Here is a 20,646-nt window from a genome sequence, read left to right as displayed (position 1 = left end):
ACAAGCATTATGCCCTTGTTATTATAGACTTCAAGAATAAAATGTTTCACTATTTTGATTCTGGAGTGTATACTGAAAGTACAGTTCGAAAACTATTCAATAGTTTCAAATAAACTTTGAAATATTGTTCCACAAATGGCATTTCAATTGCCGAAACCCATGCAACTGGACAATGGTCTATTGGGAGAGCTGAAGGAGAAAAGCAACACGACAATCATAACTGTGGTATTTTTGTAATTCACAATGCAGAAATGTTTTTAAAAACAATGGAAGCATGTGAAGTATCGCCACCGCTAGATGTTACTGAAAAAATCACAGGGGTTGTGTACAAGACACGACCGCATATATAGGTAACCCAGGACTACGTAAGTCTCTTTGTAGTGATAGTATCCATGCTTGTAATCATTCGATTCTTCATGTATACATGCTATATGCAACATATATACATGCTACACGCGTTGTATGTAACATTTATCAAAGTAGTAATATTGCATACGTGCAACGTCAGTGCCCAGAAGCGTGCCCGTACGGGTAACATTGACAAACGCTAGCATTGACGGTTAACATTGACCGAAGCTTCCGCGAAAGCGAAAGTTTTACCTTTCGGTGCGGTTTTTGTAAAGTTTATTTCTCTGACCGTTTCAGGGGCAAGCGCAAACGTTTGCACATGGAACATAACAAACATTGTACGTCGAACGTGCGATGGGAGTTAGCTTAGTACATGTGTGAGAGGTTTCGCGCGCCAACTGAAACTCTCATAGAACTTAAGTTCCGCTCTACTCTGTTTTTTTTTTCTCAGCAGCTGTTCTAGTACTTCTTACTACGAACAATTAAAAGCTGTTATAAATACAGGCGGCCACGCCACGAGGAGGGGAGATTCAGGTTGAAAATGCAGAAAGTTTATTCCCCGGTGGGGGAGAGATAAGTGTTAAAATGTAGAAAGGGAGTTGTTGTTCGTTCGTTCCGTTTTACGGACAGTTTTTAGTAGTAAAATTGTAAGTTTAGAAAGAATTCCGGGTCAATAAAGTTTTAGCTACATACCAGTAAAATTGTAAGTTTAGAGAGAATTCCGGGTCAATAAAGGTTAAGCTACGTATGGTGACAGCAGAAAAGAAGTGAAAACACTTCAGGGACGCATTTCTGACTGGTGGTAGCCAGCAGCAGGCAAAGTTAAAGTTTATAGGGACATAGCATAGAGTAGGAGAATAGTGAGTGAAGAAAGAAAGTGAAGTGCAGTGAAGTGCTCGGGCATCGATACTGCGACGGTTCGGAGGAACACCGTTCAACTTGTACTCATTTCTACCGGAAAATCTACTGGGTGGAGAGCTGAACTGAGGAACTAGAGCCAAGTGAGTAAAACTCATCTACCATAATTGAAATAACGATACAATATAGGCGTTTAATTTGCAAAGTGATATAAATATCAATCGTGTCTGTTCAGATCAAATGCGTGTTCGTAATATTAGGGTTTATTGGTGAACCATAGCTATGTTGCATATTCCAAAAACATACTCAACATCGGAGAATCAACTTGACATACACACAGGTCGTTGCTCCAAAGGGGGTACAATATCCGGAATAGTGTATGACTAGTTCGTGTAATGCGGAACAACGATATTTTGTACAATTTTAATTTTTCTAAATATTTGGATACAATAGTTTGTAGAGTATTAGAGTAAAGATGAGTATTGATATAGCAACTAAGACTTTATTACCTGTAGTTCAGATATGGCTTAAACGGTATTTTTGCCATAAGCCTCGTTTAAACCCCAAAACTATATTCGAAATACGAAGCAAACTTGGGGAATTTAACAGTAGAAGAAGGGAAGGGAGATTCACTCCACATTGGTAACTTATCGGAGAAAGTGTAATTAAAGTATGTTTAAATTAATGATGAAAAATCAGAGGGGTTGTGTACAAGACACGACCGCATATATAGGTGACGTAGGACTACGTAAGTCTCTTTGTAGTGATAGTAGCATGTATTCATGCTTGTAATCATTCGATTCTTCATGTACACATGCTATATGCAACATATATACATGCTACATGCGTTGTATGTAACATTTATCAGAGTAGTAACATTGCATACGTTCAATTCTCAAAAGATAATGCATTTGAAAACAATATCAAGAACACAAACTATTGCTTTCCTGCTACCTTACTGAAATTAAAGATTGTTTTTATTACCCATGGTTCCCCACGTTGAAGGGATTTTACCAATTCAATCCTATTTTATCAACAGCACATCTTTTCAATACACTTCTAATGAAACGGTAAGCATGCGTATTCACGGGAAACTATCAGTCATTGACTTTTCGTCGGAAAGCCCAATTTCGGAAGCAGCTTTTCGGGTCAAAAGCGGGATTGTGTTTATAAAAATGTATATACTGCATTCTTCTTGCCAATCTGAACACAGCGAATATATTTTCATAAACCGAATTTTTGTTTCAAACAAAAAAACTGCTTTTAAAATTGGCTGAATCGTTGATGACTAATTTCACCTTCATACAGAGTCGTATTATAACCGAACACTACACCTGTAGCACATTTTTCCAACACAGATATCAAATTCGCCGAGGTTTAATCGTCTCGCAGTAAAGAATTTGCGATCTGTTGGGACAACGTACTTGTGACATTTTTTCTGGCACATTATGCTAACACAGACATCAAATTAGACGAGGTTTAATCGCGTTGGTAAAAAATCTGTTGACACGAGAAGGCTTTGTCACTCTTTCTGGCGTACTTCCCAAGCAAGGACATCAAAATGGTCTAGGTTTAACCGCGGTGTTAAGAAATCTTGTTGAAATGAAGAAAGTTTGTCACTTGTTTTGGCGTACTTCCCAAGCACAGATATCAAATTGGTATAGGTTTAGATCATCGCAAAGAATCTTCCAACCAATCACGAAGCGAGAATTCTGGTAAAACATTGGTTCATTATTTTCAATTTTTCAATAGTTCAACATCAAGAATCCATACTTTTCTTCATTTGGGTCAATTCTTATAAGATTTTCCGATCGATTGGTGTAAGAATATTGAAAATCGATAGGAAAACCGCTCAGCTATTAGCGCTCAAAACCTTTCATTTTTCGTGACGCTCGCATTTTTCGATTTTCTGGAATGACACCCTATCTCAAAACTTGCCGTAAGACGTAGTCCTACATCAAAAAAAAATATTTTTATAAATTTTGAGAATAAATAAACTTTACATAATTTTGAGCGCTAATAAATTGTCATATTTTTTAAAGTCGTAAACGAAACATATATATTGAACACATTAATGGAAATAGCAGTACGGAATCTGAGGTTATAGAAACAGTACAATCAAATTCAAAGCTTTATCCATGCTTCCTTTATCCATGGAAATAGCAGTACGGAATCTGAGCTTAGAGAAACAGTACAATCAAATTCAAAGCTTTATCCATGCTGTTGAACGAACCATATATACGTAGGGTGTTCTAGTAGAGGTCCAAATTAAGTACCTCGTTTTTAAGGTGGTAATACGGCAGTGGTCTTATTCAATGGTTTAACGTAACAGTACGAAAATTATCGTTATGCAGAAAGAATTGCATACGACTATAAAATTCTTGTGACAGCTGGGGAAAATGCAATTGATAAGATAAAATAGGAATATAAATATCTATAAAGTAGACAATTACGGGATGGAAATCAATGAGCAGGGTGGACAAGAGCGAAGAGGAGTCGAAACCGGATAGACAGGAACGAACATATAATAATGGCTTAACCTTCACGAGGGGATTTCAAACCTTTCTATTCTTTTACTAACAATTTATATTTTCCAGGAAATCCTCAGAGTAGAGAAGCGGACGCGCGAACCTCGGATCGGAAGGGGGAGAGAGAGATGCAACTATGCAAACGGAGAAGAGTAAGTAAGTCTTTCCGGCTAAGGCTAGGAAAGGAAGGTAGAGTATATTTTGGCATAAGGAGAAAAATAAATTAGTTAGAGTTAAATAGAACTAAAGCTAATTTGTTTTAAGGTTATAAAGTTTTAAAGTTTTAAAATAAGATAATTTGTTTTTCTCCGAATCCTTATAGTTTGCACCCTTTTTTGTTACTCTTTTAGTTCCATTTAATTTTTGTTGTTTAGTAGACTTGAAAAAAAAATTAGAAAGTTACAATAATAATTTAAAAGTTAAAAGTTAAAACAAACTTTGAAAATTGAAGAAATAATTAAAGAAAGGAGAGTAACAAGTATGACTCCGTAGAAGAATTAAAGGAGGGAGAGTAACAGGAATGACTCCCGATAGAAAGTCGAAACCCACGGAAAGTGAGCGATATTACGGTTAGTGAAATAAGAAAGAAGTTCAATAGGAACAGTAGTAAACTGTAAGAGTTCTTTTGATGAACAAATCGAATGTTATAAAGAACATAAGTAAATCAAATCAAAGGCGTGAAGATTAAGAAAAACAAGTCGCCATAAGATATTAAGGAAATAACAAAGACATCAAATTAATTACGTAATTCCATTATTAACGTTTTACATGTAAACCAATCTCAGAGAAAGAGGACAATAAAATTCGGTGCGATCAGAGCATCCAAGCAAATGCAAAAACTTTAACTTTTTTTTGATTGGTATAATTTTTTTTCGCGAGTGTAGATATAAGAAGTGAAGTATTATTAAATTATGAAGATCATTGATACCAGCAGCCGGAAGACGACCCGAGACGAGTGAAGACATCCTACAGTACGAATATCGGTGAGCTCAAGCTTGGAGAGCTCTCACAGGTACGAGAGGAGAAAGGACGGTGGGGAACAACGAGTGTAGACGGTCAAGGAGTACGTAACAATACACCAGGAACTAGCGAGATAGACATCCCAGGCGAATTTCAGTACAAGAAGTTTCCAAATTCAGTGCGAAGTAAACGCGCTACAATAAACAATTCCTAGTAGCGATGAAGATATCGCAAAGGCACCAACCCGGCAAATAGTACAAAAAGGTAAAACGCAATTCGGAGGGCATCTACTTCCCAAGTCGTGTGAACAAGGCAATATTCACACCCTATACATATACACTATAACTATACAGTGTGCATTAGAAAAACTTAAAGGCGGTCAAGCATAGAACTTGGCATTATTAATACACCACGAAACACTATTTCGTCCAGCAAATAGACGAAAAGTTAACACAGTTTATTATCGATAAGCATCTCGATATACGAAGTACGCAGAGTGAAAGCCATTACTCCGCAAACATCTTGGATAAATAACCGAATAGAAATAGGGAACGTGAGAAGCGAAGGTGAGCAACAGAAGAAATGGAACCACAACAACCACTTACGATCTCCATCGACTGTCTCTGCACTCAATGTTTTCCCCGTTCTTCCCCACTCACGCCATAAAGCACATTTTACCGAACCAATTAAGAATAATTGAAGACACCAGCACCACCACGGAGACGAGCTCCAGAATAGTGATTAAGGCAAATTATATTACATAGTTGAAACATAACAAATCAAAGTGAAGAATTTACAGTTGAAGGAAAATAAGATAACGCAACGCTAGGGGGTAGAGCAATAACATTTATTTATCTGCCAGTAGTCCACAATAGGAAAGTTTTTACCACCGAAGAAGAAAGAGAGAGAGAGAGAATTAAAATTTTCCCGCTAACGTACCCTCGCAAAATCTGTTTCCAAATTCTGCGACCTCATTCGGAAGGGGGATTTGCAACGTCAGTGCCCAGAAGCGTGCCCGTACGGGTAACATTGACAAACGCTAGCATTGACGGTTAACATTGACCGAAGCTTCCGCGACAGCGAAAGTTTTACCTTTCGGTGCGGTTTTGTAAAGTTTATTTCTCTGACCGTTTCAGGGGCAAGCGCAAACGTTTGCACATGGAACATAACAAACATTGTACGTCAAACGTGCAATGGGAGTTAGCTTAGTACATGTGTGAGAGGTTTCGCGCGCCAACTGAAACTCTCATAGAACTTAAGTTCCGCTCTACTCTCTGTTTTTTTTCTCAGCAGCTGTTATAGTACTTCTTACTACGAACAATTAAAAGCTGTTATAAATACAGGCGGCCACGCCACGAGCAGGGGAGATTCAGGTTGAAAATGCAGAAAGTTTATTCCGCGGTGGGGGAGAGATAAGTGTTAAAATGTAGAAAGGGAGTTGTTCGTTCGTTCCGTTTTACGGACAGTTTTTAGTAGTAAATTGTAAGTTTAGAGAGAATTCCGGGTCAATAAAGTTTAAGCTACATATCAGTAAAATTGTAAGTTTAGAGAGAATTCCGGCTCAATAAAGGTTAAGCTACATACGTTCAATCCTCAAAAGATTTCAGAGTTATTTGTATGTACATTTGGAAACAATTTAACAAAATCAAGAACACAAACTATTGCTTTCCTGCTACCTTACAGAAATTAAATATTGTTTTTATTACCCATGATTCCCCACGTTGAAGGGATTTTACCAATTCAATCCTATTTTATCAACAGCACATCTTTTCACTACATTTCTAATGAAATGGCAAGCATGCGTATTTATACAGAGTTATATTAAAACCGACCTGTAGCACATTTTTTCAACACAGATATCAAATTCGCCTAGGTTTAATCGTCTCGCAGTAAAGAATTTGCGATGTGTTGGGACAACGAACTTGTGTCATTGATTCTGGCACACTTCCCTAACACAGACGTCAAATTGGACTAGGTTTAATCGCGTTCGTAAGAAATCTGTTGGCACGAGGGGGCTTTGTCACTCTTTGTGGCGTACTTCCGAAGCAAGGACATCAAAATGGTCTAGGTTTAATTGCGGTGTTAAGAAATCTTGTTGAAATGAGGAAACTTGGTCACTTGTTTTGTCTTACTTCCCAAGCACAGATATCAAATTGGTATAGGTTTAGATCATCGTAAAGAATCTTCCAACCAATCACGAAGCGAGAATTCTAGTAAAACATAGGTTCATTATTTTCAATTTTTCAATAGTTCGACATCAAGAATCCATACTTTTCTTCATTTGGACCAATTCTTCGAAGATTTTCCGATCGATTGGTATAAGAATATTGAAAATCGTTCGGGAAACCACTAAGCTATTAGCATTCAAATCCTGACCACTTTTCGAGAAAGATTTTTTGGAATTATCCCCTATACCAGCTACCTTCCTGAAAGACGTAGTCCTACGTCAAAACGTATGAAAATTCAAAATTTGATCATTGAAAATTTATTCATTGATCAAAAAGTATGTCCCAACTGTAACATCGACAAAAGTGTAGCGATGCATTACTGTGAGCTCTGCTGCAGTTGGATACATTATAATTGCGATATAAGAGAAGAGATTGGTACTACATTACCAGATAATTTAGATTATATCTGTAATACGTGCTCGCTATTCTTCAAAAATAAATCATTTGCAAAAAAGGTTCAAAACTATAGAAAATTGATTAAAGTTTAGTTTTCTGCAGTTTTCATGCCAAAGGACTTGTGCTTAGGCAAATAATGTTACTTACAAAATAGTTTTCAGGGATGTTTAAACAGCCAAAGGACTTGCGCCTGGGCAAATAATTTTGTTTACAAATTTGTTTCTTGGGATTTTTATAAACTGTCAAAGGACAACATTTTTATCAGCTTTTTACGAGCCATAATGGCGGACGTGTTCGTAATATTTGAACAGCACTTTTGACATTTCCCTAATACATCGCACGTTTTCTTTCCGTAGATTCCTTTAGTTTCACCGTGAACACGCTGAAAGAAAACGTGCGATGTATTAGGGAAATGTCAAAAATGCTGTTCAAACATTACGAACACGTCCGCCATTATGGCTCGTAAAAAGCTGGATACCAAAGGATTTGAGCCTTAGGTAAATAAAGTAGACCCCCGTTCGTTTGAACGATTCCTCATGCAAACTAACGGGGTTTGCTTTTAATTTGAACAACTGGTAACCCTAAATATGCTGGAGCTTGTGTGAGCTGGCTGCCCTGTTCTTTGTTATTATTTTGGAGGATTGCAGCGAATGTTTCATTCTCCGATCGGATTTCTACCATAATCGTTGGTTAAACGCAATGTGAAACAGATTAAACACGCCAGATCAGCACAAACAAATCGTGTTTATGTGCATTGTCTGCATAAGCAAATGATGTCATATTGACAATGACGTTTGAACCATTTTTAATTTGCACGTCGTGCGAACCAATGGGGTTCAAATTAAAAAGTGTCCAGATTAAAAACGGTCAAACGAACGGGGGTCCACGGTAATATTGGCAATGATATATTTTCTTAGGATTTATTGTCATAAATCAGGTATAATCAGATATAATTAGATATAGACAGCTAGGCGAATACAAAATGTGATTAATACCAGCATAAACAAATATTGTATCATAAATACGCGCATATGTAACTATCGATTCAAAAAGATGAAAAGGTTTTATGCCTATTCAAGAGAGAACATTTTTGTGTTTAATGTGTTCAACTTGAACGGGCTTTTCCCAGCTCCAGGAAAAAAGAAGAAAAAAAGCATAACAAAACAAACAACAAAAGACAACAAAAACGAGAAAAAAACAACAGAATACAAGAAAATATAAGAAAAAAAAACAAAAAAATAAAAAAAAAAACAAAAATATATGAAAAAAAAAGCATGTAACTCCGCCAGTATCATGCCTAAATTAAAAGGTAATATCTTAGGTATGATGATGCTGGTCACAAGCCCGGATAAAGGAGGAGTGTCCATGATAATTTTTTTTATAATAATATAGTATACAATAAAAGTAGTCCGTAGATAGTTCTTCTTTTCTTCACTTAAAGGGTGTCTACGATAAAATTACAACACACTCAAATTGCACTAACTTTTGAACCGTTGGGTAAAATTAATTGAAATTTTGCACGAAGAAAGCTTAAAGTGCAATGTTTAAACTTTTTAAACCGTTTCATCAGGTGTGTAAAGTTCTGAAAAATAGCGTCGAAAGAACAGCTCGTTCACGAAACAATACATCAAAATGAGATTCTATCACATCGTGTCATCGGTACAAATCCCCAATTCCACGGTTTCTCGTGTCATAAAACGTTTGACTATCGATTGTCACCCATGCTGCGGAGAAAAATTCATTTGTATACTGTTAAGCGTCACACCCGCGTAGTTGGGTACTTCGACGGGAAAATAAACTTCTCCGTTCGAAATGTGGTAAAAAATAATTAGAGCAAAAATCTGAGCAAAAGTTTTGTCGGAAGGCCAAAATTCGAGCTGAAATACGTACGTTAAAGATTCAGAAGGCGCTCACAGAATACGGTCGTGAAGTGCCCGAAAGTTATACGATTCAAAGCCGACAAACCACACTGCTGCGTTATGTACGACGAGACCTACGTGAAATCGGACTTAAACCAGATATCGGGGAACCAGTTTTTCACTGCAAAGGATAAGTTTGATGTTCCAGAGAACCTCCGAAAACAGAAGATATCGAAGTTTGCCAAGAAATTCTTGATTTGTCGTGCAATTTGTTTATGTGGAAAGCGGAGTTTACCTATGATGACCACAGATGAATGTACAGGTGCATTTAAAAGAGTGTCTCCGAAAGTCACTTCTTTCTCTTCTGAAATCTCACAGCTGTTCTACGATCTTCTGGCTGGATTTTGGCTTCATGTCATTGCGCAAAGGACATGCTAGAGTGGTATAAGGCACATAATATCGATTTCGCGCCGAAACACCTTAACCCCCCAAATACATCGGAGCTGTGGTCAATCGGGCTCAGAAGCAAAATCTTCTGCTGCATGAAGCAGAATCTTCTAAAACGTTCCAAAGTAGTCAAAACAATTGAAAAAAAGAAGATATGGGTAAATATGCAAAAACATGTCGATTTTGAAGTTGTGCAAAATCTCATGGTTGTAGGTGGGGGATACGGAGGCGGAATTAGTCAAAATAAAGACGCATAAACTAAGTATAGTTGTTTCATTGGATACCCTGAAAATTTAATGTCAATCGGATATAAACTGGAATTTTGCGAATTAATTTTGTGTGTTGCAATTTTAACGTAGACACCCTTTAGTTGGCTTGCCGGCCTGAGCTAAACCCTGATCAACAAAGTTTCTCCAGCTTCTACAATTCCTTAGACACCGCATACCGCTCTCTGCCAGATCTCGCTCTGGTCGTGTTATTATCCGATTTGAAGCGAACACCATCTTTGTAGAGTTTCTTGCAACATGCTTTAGCCACCTTTTGATTACCATAGAGCTGTGCAAGTTCATGGTTCATCATCTGCCTCCATACTCCGTTCTGCTGTATGCCAGCGAAGATCATCGTCTTTCGAAAGCTCCGTGCACTCGCAGCTCCTCTTCGAACATTTTCAAAGTTTCATGCCCGTAAAAAACAACCGATCACAGTGGCTTAGTCTGTTTGACCGCAATCTATACCTATAAAGAAGGATTTCTGTCTGTCTGTCTGTCTGTCCGTATGTTCCTTATAGAATCGAAAACTACTGAACCAATCGGCATGAAAATATGCATGTAGAGGTTTTTTGGGGCCAGGAAAGGTTTTAGTGATGGTTAGAAACCCCTCCCCCCACTAAGAGGGGGGGCTCCCATACAAATGAAACACAAGTTTCTGCATAACTCGACAACTAATCAAGCAAATAGAACAAAATTTGGCATGTGGGTGTTTCCGGTGACAAGAATTTATTCTATGGTAAATTGAGACCCCTCCCCTCTTTATAAGGGGAATTATAACTCCTCTCCTCTTTAAAAGGGGGGGGCTTCCATTCAAATTTCCTCATAACTCGAGAACTAATCAAGCAAATGGAACCAAATTTGGCATGTGAAGGTTTTCGAGGGCAAGAATATTTTCTATAGTAAATTAGGACCCCTCCCCACTTTAAGAGGGGAGGCTCCTGTACCAAAGAAACACAATTTTCCTCATAACTCGAGAACTAATCAAGCAAATGGAACCAAATTTGACACGTGGGTGTTTTTGGAGACAAAAATTTTTTCTATGATGAATTGGGCCCCCTACCCACTTTAGGAGGGGGGGCTCCTATACAAATGAAATTCAAATTTTCTCATAACTCGAGAACTAATCAAGCAAATAGAACCAAATTTGGCATGTGGAGGTTTCTGGAAGCAAAAATATTTTCTATGGTGAATTAGGAGCCCTTACCTTTTTAAGAGGGGGACTCTCATACAAACGAAATACAAATTTCCTCATAACTCTAGAACTAATCAAGCAAATGGAACCAAATTTGACATGTAAGTGGTTTTGGACGCAAGATTTTTTTCTATGGTGAATTGAGACCCCTCTCTTCTTTAGAAAGCGAGTTATGGCCCATCTCCCCTTTAAGAAGGTGGTCTTCCATACAAATGAAATGCAAATTTCCTCTTATCTCGAGAACTAATCAATCAAATGGAACCAAATTTGGCATGTGGGAGTTTTAGATTGCAGAAATTTTTTCTATGGTGAATTACGACCCCTTCCCCTTTTAAGAGGGGAGCTCCCATACAAATGAAATTTTAATTTCCTTATAACTTGAGAACTAATCAAGCAAATGGAACCAAATTTGGCATGTGGGAGATTTTGGAGTCTTGAATTCATTTTACGATAGTTAGAGACCTCTCACCCCTGTGGTAGGGGGATTTGGACTCTCATACAAATAAAACAGAAATTTTTGCGAAACTCAAAAACTAATCGAACTCGAGAAATTCGAGACTCTTCCATAAAACATTAGTCAATACAAGATCACAAAAACTATCTATAGTAACACTAGATCATTCAGGACGAGACGGTCGCGAGTGTTGCCGGTGACCCGCCGTCGGAAGCGCCGCCCACTGGGGGGTTTGCAAAACTCGAGATTGTGCAAAGATCATCCAAGATTCATGATTTATGTACAACACAGGTTAATTTGTGGCAATACGAAGTTTGTCGGGTCAGCTAGTTGCTTATGAAGCCGACAGCTCTTTTAGGTAGCACTTTTTCTCTCGGTAGATTTGGTTTCGTTGCATCTTCTTCTGTTTGTGTCTTTCCACGTTCTGACTTGTGACACTGTGCATCTTGGCCACCCGCGCAGCGTTGTTCTCATCCATTACCCTCCTATATTCATTGTCAAACCAATCGTTCAATTGATTCCATGCCACATGCTCGATGGAGCTCTCCGCTATCACTGTTAGTGGCTATTTTAAAGGTGTTCATAGAAAATGGAAAAATGGGAAACAGGCATTGTCGTGAAAACATATTGAATATCTAGCGGTGAACACCAGAGAGTTTAGATTGAGTCAACTGCTTCGAATCTTTAGTATCCTTTATTAGTTTTTTCTCACCATCCCACTTTAAAGCAATCGCTGAGAGATTTTAAATTATCAATTAATAGGATGTAAGTTGCGGCTAAACTTAGCCACGGGCGTGGTATGGACGCCCTGAACCAAAGCCTCAGGGTCGGCCTGCCCATCCAAGTTTTCGCGGGTTAAGGGAAATGCTCGCAGTCGTCAATGGAAACTCGTGATTGGTTTACAGAGGTTCACAATTTTATTTAGCAGGTTATTCCCCTTTGCCAATAGGACGTTGCCCTCGTCAAGTATATAAACAGTCCCCGATCGTCATCTTTTCGTCACCTATGACCTACACGATGGCCAGCTTTCTGCCTGTTTTTCCCCTGGTGGCAGCGAATGGAAACTCGATGGGTGGTTGGCTGCGTACTTGGGGTATATGACTCTATTTCTGACTCTAATGGGAGGTATTGTGGGATCCGTAACCTATCTCTATCTTCTGTGGGAGTTCACATTAACCAGAATAAACATTTCTTACTTTTTTAATAAAACATGAAACAAACGAATTAAATAAATGAACAAATCCATAGAACCTTCATAGCGGAGCCTACCGACGCTTCGAAGGAAAAACTATACAAAAAAATATTTTGCTTGGACGGGTGTGGTCTCGAACCCAAGCAGGGTGACGATTTCCTGGAAAACCTGGAAAATCAGGGAATATCAGGGAATTAATTTTTGGATCAGGGAAACCAGGGAATATCAGGGAATTTCGAAATTCAATCAGGGAAATTTTGTTTGCCCGGCAATATTGTTGATAAACTTTGGAATCAAATCAATTTTCGTGTAAAATATACGCAGATTGCTCGGTTGAATTAAAACTCGTTACATGGCTAGTGGCGATTCGATTATCTTTCAGTTTGCCGTAAATTTTTTATTTGTTTTGCGCCGTACAATTGTCAGACTTCACTCGCTGTAGTGCTCGAAATCGGCAATGGCAGACCTCACGCACTTTACGGTGCAGACATCAAGAGCACAAAGCGGAATACAGACTGTTATTTACACGCGATCTACAGCGTTTTCGCCAATTGCATAATTTTACACTTAGAAGCCCCAAGCATTGATCAGCTTCCTTCAGTGTCCATGATTCATGTCCGTTAAGGGTTACCGGGAGCATTAACGTTCTGTAGAATTTGCGTTTAGGCGAGTTGGCAACCTGGATCAGCTGGTTACGCAGAAAGCTTACATGTTTCTCTGTTCTGACGTGATCTGCAGTGAGCATGCGACTCTTGGCCTGGTTCTTTTCATCTGTCATTTTCTGGCATTCGACATCAAACAAGCTGTTACACTCACCCTTATTCTGCGAGGCGAGTTACGTAACTAATTTGGAGTCATCGCGAATGAGGTGACAATTGTCACCTAGGTGACTTGCTTTGTCACCTAGGTGACTCGCTTTGTCACCTAGGTGACTCGCTTTGTCACCTAGGTGACTCGCTTTATCACACATCCCTGTCACGACAGCTGTCAGCTGAAGCCGCCTTCGATAGTGGTGGTAATAGAGGTAGACAACAAATTTTGAAACAAAATTAAGATGGGACAACGCATGTATTTAATGCTGCGCAGCATGACGATTGCAGCGTGTTGCTTCCTCTCTTTTGTTTATCGTTAAAAATAAGACTCAAAAATCAGAATTTTTCCTATCTTACGTTGTCGTTAACACAAAAAACGAACATCTTTCACTATCTACATCCTACACGCGACAAATTTTCTGAAGCATAGAACCCTATGATTGCATAATTTTTACATCTGCTGTCAAATTTGATATAAAATCGAGCCAGCAAGCCTGGCTCAAACGGCTTCAAGAAAAATGTATTAGAATGACGTTCGTGCCACGGATGTGCTTTGTCACCTAGGTGACACGGTTTGTCAGTTGTCACTTAGATGTCACGGGGTTGTTACCTAGCTGACACGGTTGTCACCTAGGTGACAGCACTCAATTCGACTCGCCATGGCGAGTCACGGCGAGTGACAATTATCGTATTGAGTCACGTGACTCGCAGAATAAGGGTGATTGTCTTCCCCGCGTCGTGTCTATCACTTCCCTCGTAGTTGTTGGCGCCATGGCGGATCCTCCACAGCCTACTTACGTCTTATTCCCTTTCTGGATGCTGTTCTGCGATTCGTTGATCAAGCTTTCTGGTGTACTCCACTGCAACGTCATATGCCGTAAACCGCTAGATGTTGAAATGCAACATCCTCTCAGTGCGAGCCTTCGCCGATTTCGATAACCTTGCGTGGATCTTACGACGAGATAGTGGTCAATGTCGCTAAGAAAAGACTGTATATTGATGACTTCCAAAAAGTATTGACCGTTAAACAAGATCGATCTGGGAGCTAGAGTCTTGAATTTTCAAGTCGTGCGCACCCGATAAATCCTTTCGAACCTGTCGTAGGATTCGTCCCTAGCAAAGCAAAGCAAAGTCTTGAGCATTAACCGTCACTAGACATTATCCTTTATCAACAGACTTCGCAGCCGGCTGTTAGAGTACAGGAAAATTACGGGGTCAGTGCAACGATCCTACTGATTCTATCTAACAAAAACCGGCTAGCCAAGATTCGAAGACAACTGGCTTGTTAGATCAGCATCGTACCTCGAAGCTAACTGGGCTGTTCAATTCGTCCCTAGTATCATCGAATTTATGATTTGTTGGTGACTATACGTTGATTAAGCTGTAGTTGAAGAATTTGCCTTAATTCTCAACACCCATATACGGTCATCGGACCGATCTGCCGGCCACCGAACTACCTTCGAGTCAATGTTGCTCTCAAGCCTCGATAGTTGCAATCCGAAATCATGACACACAGCTTTAGTCTTAACTTCGCATACTGTCCACCATTGAGGGTTAAAATATTTGCCATTTGGACATTTTCTAACAATATATCTAGCTAAAGTTTTGCCGTACCTAACTCCGCCTGCAAATGACGGATCTCGGTAGAAGCATGTTCGATGAACCTGAAAATACTGAGAACCTGAGCAGAGGGTCCAAAGCCCCTAAAGGAGGATGGTTGAATAGCTGTTATCCAAGGCTAAAAGTAAAAACAAGAATGGATAAACCCCTAATCCAAGGTGTCATGCGACCCGTGCCGAGGGATGAATGGTGGGGGGGGGGGGTTCTATAAATACCCAGCCTCAAACGGAGCCTGTGGAGTACCAGAGCGCCCTCCACAGTAATCAGCCCTTACCGCATCATGAGGGGCTCTGATGCGGCGGACTCTTCTTTCCCCTCAACTCGTGGGATTCTATATGAATAATCAAAATCAAAAAAACTTTACTTCCGTGAGCGCGGACGGATTAGATAATCCGTTCCCAAGAGGTGGTATCCAGCGATCTCCGCCGATGGATACAAGCAGAAGCGCCAGCGTAAGCGGAAAGGGAAGCGGCATACCTGTCGCTCCAACTGCATCTACGCCGGACGCAGCGATGAATGGCCCGTCGCTAATAAAAGCAGTGGAAGGAAAGAGAGACATGCTACCGAGAGTGGTAGCGGCGTCTTATCAGCTCGATGCCATTATCGAGTTTGTGGCAGGCCGCAGCACCCTAGCGAAGGACCTGAAACAAAGCCTGCTCATGCTTCGGGGCGCTGCGACGAAGGAACACGGCGAACTCGAAGCGCGAGTAAAAGTGATAGAAAAGGCGTTTGTATCGAGGTCTGTACAAACGGATGCCTGCCTGTCAACGGCTGACCACACCGTAGCCCTTGTGATTACGGAGCAGTCCAGTGACAACAAGATATCGACTAAACGTGCAAGGCAGTCCCCAGGGGAACAAACCCCCACGGGCCCGAAGAAGCGCTTGATCGCTGAGGATCGTAAGCAAACTGTGAAACCCTCCGAGGGTAATAAGACGCAGTTAGCTCCCGACAATCAGTGGGAAACAGTGAAAAAGAAGAAGGCCAGGAAGAAAGAGGAGGATCGAACTCCACCGAAAGTGGCCAGAAAAAAGAGGAGCAAAGGCGATGCCCTTATCCTCAAAACTGAAGGGCTGAGCTATGCAGAAGTTTTGAAGGCCATGAGAGGGGATGAGCAGCTGAAGGGTCTTGGTGCGGATGTGCGGAGTATCCGCCGCTCCCGCACCGGCGACATGATCCTTGAGCTCAAAAAGGATGCCACTGAGAAGGGTTCTACCTACAAAGTGCTGGCAGAAAAGGTCCTTGGTGATGGCATACAGATCCGCGCACTGACGCCTGAGATGACTCTCCAGCTTAAAAACCTGGACGAGATCACTGAAGCGGTCGAACTGACACGAGCTCTCAAGGAGCAATGTAACGTGGTGGTGACTACCGAAGCAGTTCGTCTGCGCAAGGGACCGGCGGGAACCCAGGTAGCTACAATAAGACTTCCACTGGTAGACGGGAATACAGCCCTGAAGGCGGCCAAGCTGAAGGTGGGATGGTCCGTATGCCCACTGAGCGTGTTCCAGCAGCCGGAGGCTTGCTTCCGGTGCTTTGAGCGAGGGCACAAGTCCTGGAGCTGTAAGGGGCCTGACAGAAGCCACCTGTGTAGAAGATGTGGCGGTGCGGGCCATATAGCGAGGGACTGTTCGGCGCCGCCCAAGTGCCTGATATGTACAGGCCAACGGGACGCTAAGCACACAACAGGAGGCTCAAAGTGCCCGGCAGGCGCGCCTGCGACTAAAACACGGGCGTAGTGCAGGTAACGCAACTAAACTTGAACCACTGCCATGCGGCCCAGCAGCTGTTATACCAAGCAGTTACTGAGTCGTTGACGGACATTGCCATCATCTCGGACCCATACCGCATCCCTGCCGGAAACGGTAACTGGGTCTCGGATAGGTCCGGGTTGGCGGCTATATGGACGACAAGCAGGTTCCCGGTTCAAGAGGTTGTGTCAACTGCAGACGAGGGATTTGCGGTTGCCAAAGTGGGTGGAGTGTTCTACTGCAGCTGTTATGCTCCGCCGAGTTGGTCGATCGAGCAGTTTACGCGGATGGTAGACCAAGTATCAGTTGCGCTGACTGGTCTAAGGCCGGTGGTTGTGGCGGGCGACTTTAACGCTTGGGCGGTTGAGTGGGGAAGTCGTCGCATGAACCATAGGGGTCGGATTCTGCTTGAGGCTCTGGCAAAGCTCAACGTAGACCTGGCCAACGTCGGCACCACAAGTACCTTCAGCAGGAATGGTGCAGAGTCTATTATCGACGTGACATTCGGCAGCCCTGGTCTGATAGGAGACTGGAGGGTAGACAATGGCTACACTCACAGTGACCATCAGGCGGTCCGCTATGGTGTTGGTCAGATAACGAGGCGGCAGGCGGCGGGTAGAGCCAACACTCCAACCACCCGTGGGTGGAAGACATCATACTTCGATCCTGAAGTATTTGTGGAAGCGATCCGAAGAGAGTGCGGTGATCGCGATATGCCCGATCCGAACGCTGATCATTTGGTTGAGGTGCTGTCGCGAGCGTGTGACGCCACCATGCCTAGGAAAAGCCTACCTAGGTATGGTAGGTCACCGGTTTACTGGTGGACAGAAGAAATTGCGGAACTCCGCGGAGCCTGCTTTCGTGCGAGGAGAATTATGCAAAGAGCTCGTTCGGACGAGGGCAGAGCAGAATGTCGAGTAGCACTAGTTGCTGCACGCGCAGCGCTTAAGAGTGGGATAATAGCTAGCAAGCGAGCCTGCTTTGAAAGGTTATGTGCCAGTGCCAATGCGAACCCGTGGGGTGATGCCTACAGGATCGTAATGGCAAAGGCCAAGGGCGTGATGGCACCCGCAGAGAGATCGCCAGAGATGCTGGAGCGGATCATTGAGGGCCTCTTTCCGCGCCACGAGCCAAGGCCCTGGCCTCAGGCCGCTGAGTCGTCCCACGGCCGACGTTCCAGTATCTCAGACCATAGCGTAGGATGGTCGGTCTCCGGGCCGAACATCCAAAGTAACGTGGGCGACGGTGGTTTAGAGGTCGGGGAGGAAGTAACGGTTACGAACGAGGAACTCATTGATATCGCTAAATCCCTAAAGGTGAGCAAGGCACCGGGACCAGACGGAATCCCGAATATGGCCCTTAAAGCGGCTATTCTGGAGGCTCCCGAATTATTCGGGGCAGTAATGAGTAGATGCCTGGAAGCTGGCAACTTCCCGGACAGATGGCAACGACAGAATCTGGTCCTATTGCCGAAGCCGGGAAAACCTCCGGGTATCCCCTCGTCATATAGGCCGATCTGTCTGCTCGATACTGCCGGCAAGGTGCTGGAAAGGGTTATCCTTAACAGACTCGTACAGTACACGGAGGGTACAAACGGTCTGTCAAGGAACCAATTCGGCTTCCGAAAAGGCAAATCTACGGTGGATGCCATCTTGTCTGTCACTAAGACAGCCGAGGTGGCAATCCAGCCCAAGAGGACAGGTATTCGTTATTGCGCAGTTGTCACGCTCGACGTGAGAAATGCGTTTAATAGCGCTAGCTGGGACTCCATAGCCAACTCGCTTCGGAACGTCCAAGTGCCGGTGTCGCTGTACAGGATCCTGGAAAATTATTTCCAGAATCGTGTGCTATGCTACAACACGGAGGAGGGTCAGAAGTGCGTTCCAATCGCCGCAGGAGTTCCGCAAGGTTCCATACTGGGCCCGGTGTTGTGGAACGTCATGTATGACGAGGTGTTGAAGCTAAAGTTCCCGGTAGGGGTGGTGATTGTCGGCTTTGCGGATGACATCACCCTGGAAGTCTATGGTGAATCTATCAGAGAGGTTGAGTTGACGGCTGCCCACTCTATAAGCATTGTTGAAGATTGGATGCGATCCAGAAAACTGGAGCTAGCGCATCATAAAACGGAGGTTATCGTGGTGAACAACCGCAAGTCGGTACAGCAAGCAAAGATCAGCGTCGGGGACTGCACTATTTCGTCAACGCGGTCCCTAAAACTTCTGGGAGTCATGGTCGACGACAAGCTCAAGTTCGGGAGCCACGTCGACTATACCTGCAAGAAGGCTTCCACAGCTATTTCGGCATTGTCTCGTATGATGTCTAATAGCTCTGCGGTATATGGCAGCAAACGAAGGCTATTAGCCAACGTGGTCCAGTCTATACTTAGGTATAGCGGACCGGTGTGGTCATCGGCGTTAGGTACCAAAAGCTATCTAGCCAAGCTGGAAAGCACCTATCGTCTCATGTGCTTGAGAGTGGCGAGTGCGTATCGCACAGTTTCACATGACGCAATCTGCGTCCTAGCAGGTATGATGCCTATTGGCATTATCATCAGCGAAGACGTAGAGTGCTTCAACCAACGAGGAACTAGAGGCATACGGAGTACCACAAGATCGGCCTCGATGACCACATGGCAGCGGGCATGGTCTAATTCCACAAAAGGTCGGTGGACACACCGACTTATCCCGGAACTATCTGGGTGGGTCAACAGGCGCGACGGCGAAGTCAACTTCCACCTGACACAGATTCTGTCAGGGCATGGTTGCTTCAGACAGTATCTGCATAAGTTTGGGCATGCGGAGTCCCCCGCGTGTCCCGAATGCGTGGATGTTGAGGAAACGGCAGAACATGCTTTCTTCATATGCCCTCGTTTCGCGGGCGCGAGAAGCAGCATGATGGCAGTGAGCGGACAGGACACTACCCCGGATAACTTAGTCCAAAAGATGTGTTCCAGCTCGGACATCTGGGGAGCGGTCAATGCGGCTGCTACCCAGATTGTACTCGAGCTACAAAATCACTGAAGAGCCGATCAACGGCGAATAAACAGCCTAACTACCATAGTCCAGTAGTTAGCTAAGCGAGTGCATTAAGCACAATAGCCCCTCCCTTAAGTAATACCGATAAGGTGGTTCCAGGGGGGATTGAGGCTGGAGACTCGAGTAGGGTTTTAGTGGGGCGGGATTCTCACGCCCCATTAGGGGGGCGGGATACCTAAACCCCACTCCCTGAGGTATCTTCTCAGGTGTCTGATAGTACCGTATCTGCTAAGGCGCTCAGCAGATTTCCCAACTCGTAAAAAAAACAAAAAAACCTCGAAGCCAGCAAAATCTTTGGGGAATCATCTCCTTAATCCCATGCTTTTTGCAGCAAAGATCACATGCTGAAACTTCCAGTAAAGGGTTGTTTTTGTTTAACTGAAAACCCGCAGACATGTGTCCACCTTCCAGCAGCAAAGTTACTAGTTTAAGCTGACTGAAAATTAGATTTGTTATGTTTACACGCCTGTAATTTTGTTGTAGATAACATCTAAGCTTTGTGCAAAAACAGGTCGATTAGATTATTTCTCAATCTTTGTTTCTTTGGATTCAAGTTGATACCTCAAACATAACTGTCCTTAGACTCGATAGAAGAGGGCGTTTTTGAAACGCTGGTAAGAAATAGGCTAAGATTCTTTGATATGTGTTCTTAAAACATGAAGAAATCTAGCTTTAGTTTTCAGCAGGTCGCATAAGC

Source organism: Sabethes cyaneus, chromosome 2, assembly GCF_943734655.1.
Source record: "Sabethes cyaneus chromosome 2, idSabCyanKW18_F2, whole genome shotgun sequence".
NCBI classification, from domain to species: domain Eukaryota; kingdom Metazoa; phylum Arthropoda; class Insecta; order Diptera; family Culicidae; genus Sabethes; species Sabethes cyaneus.
Note: the sequence above shows the minus strand (reverse complement) of the source record.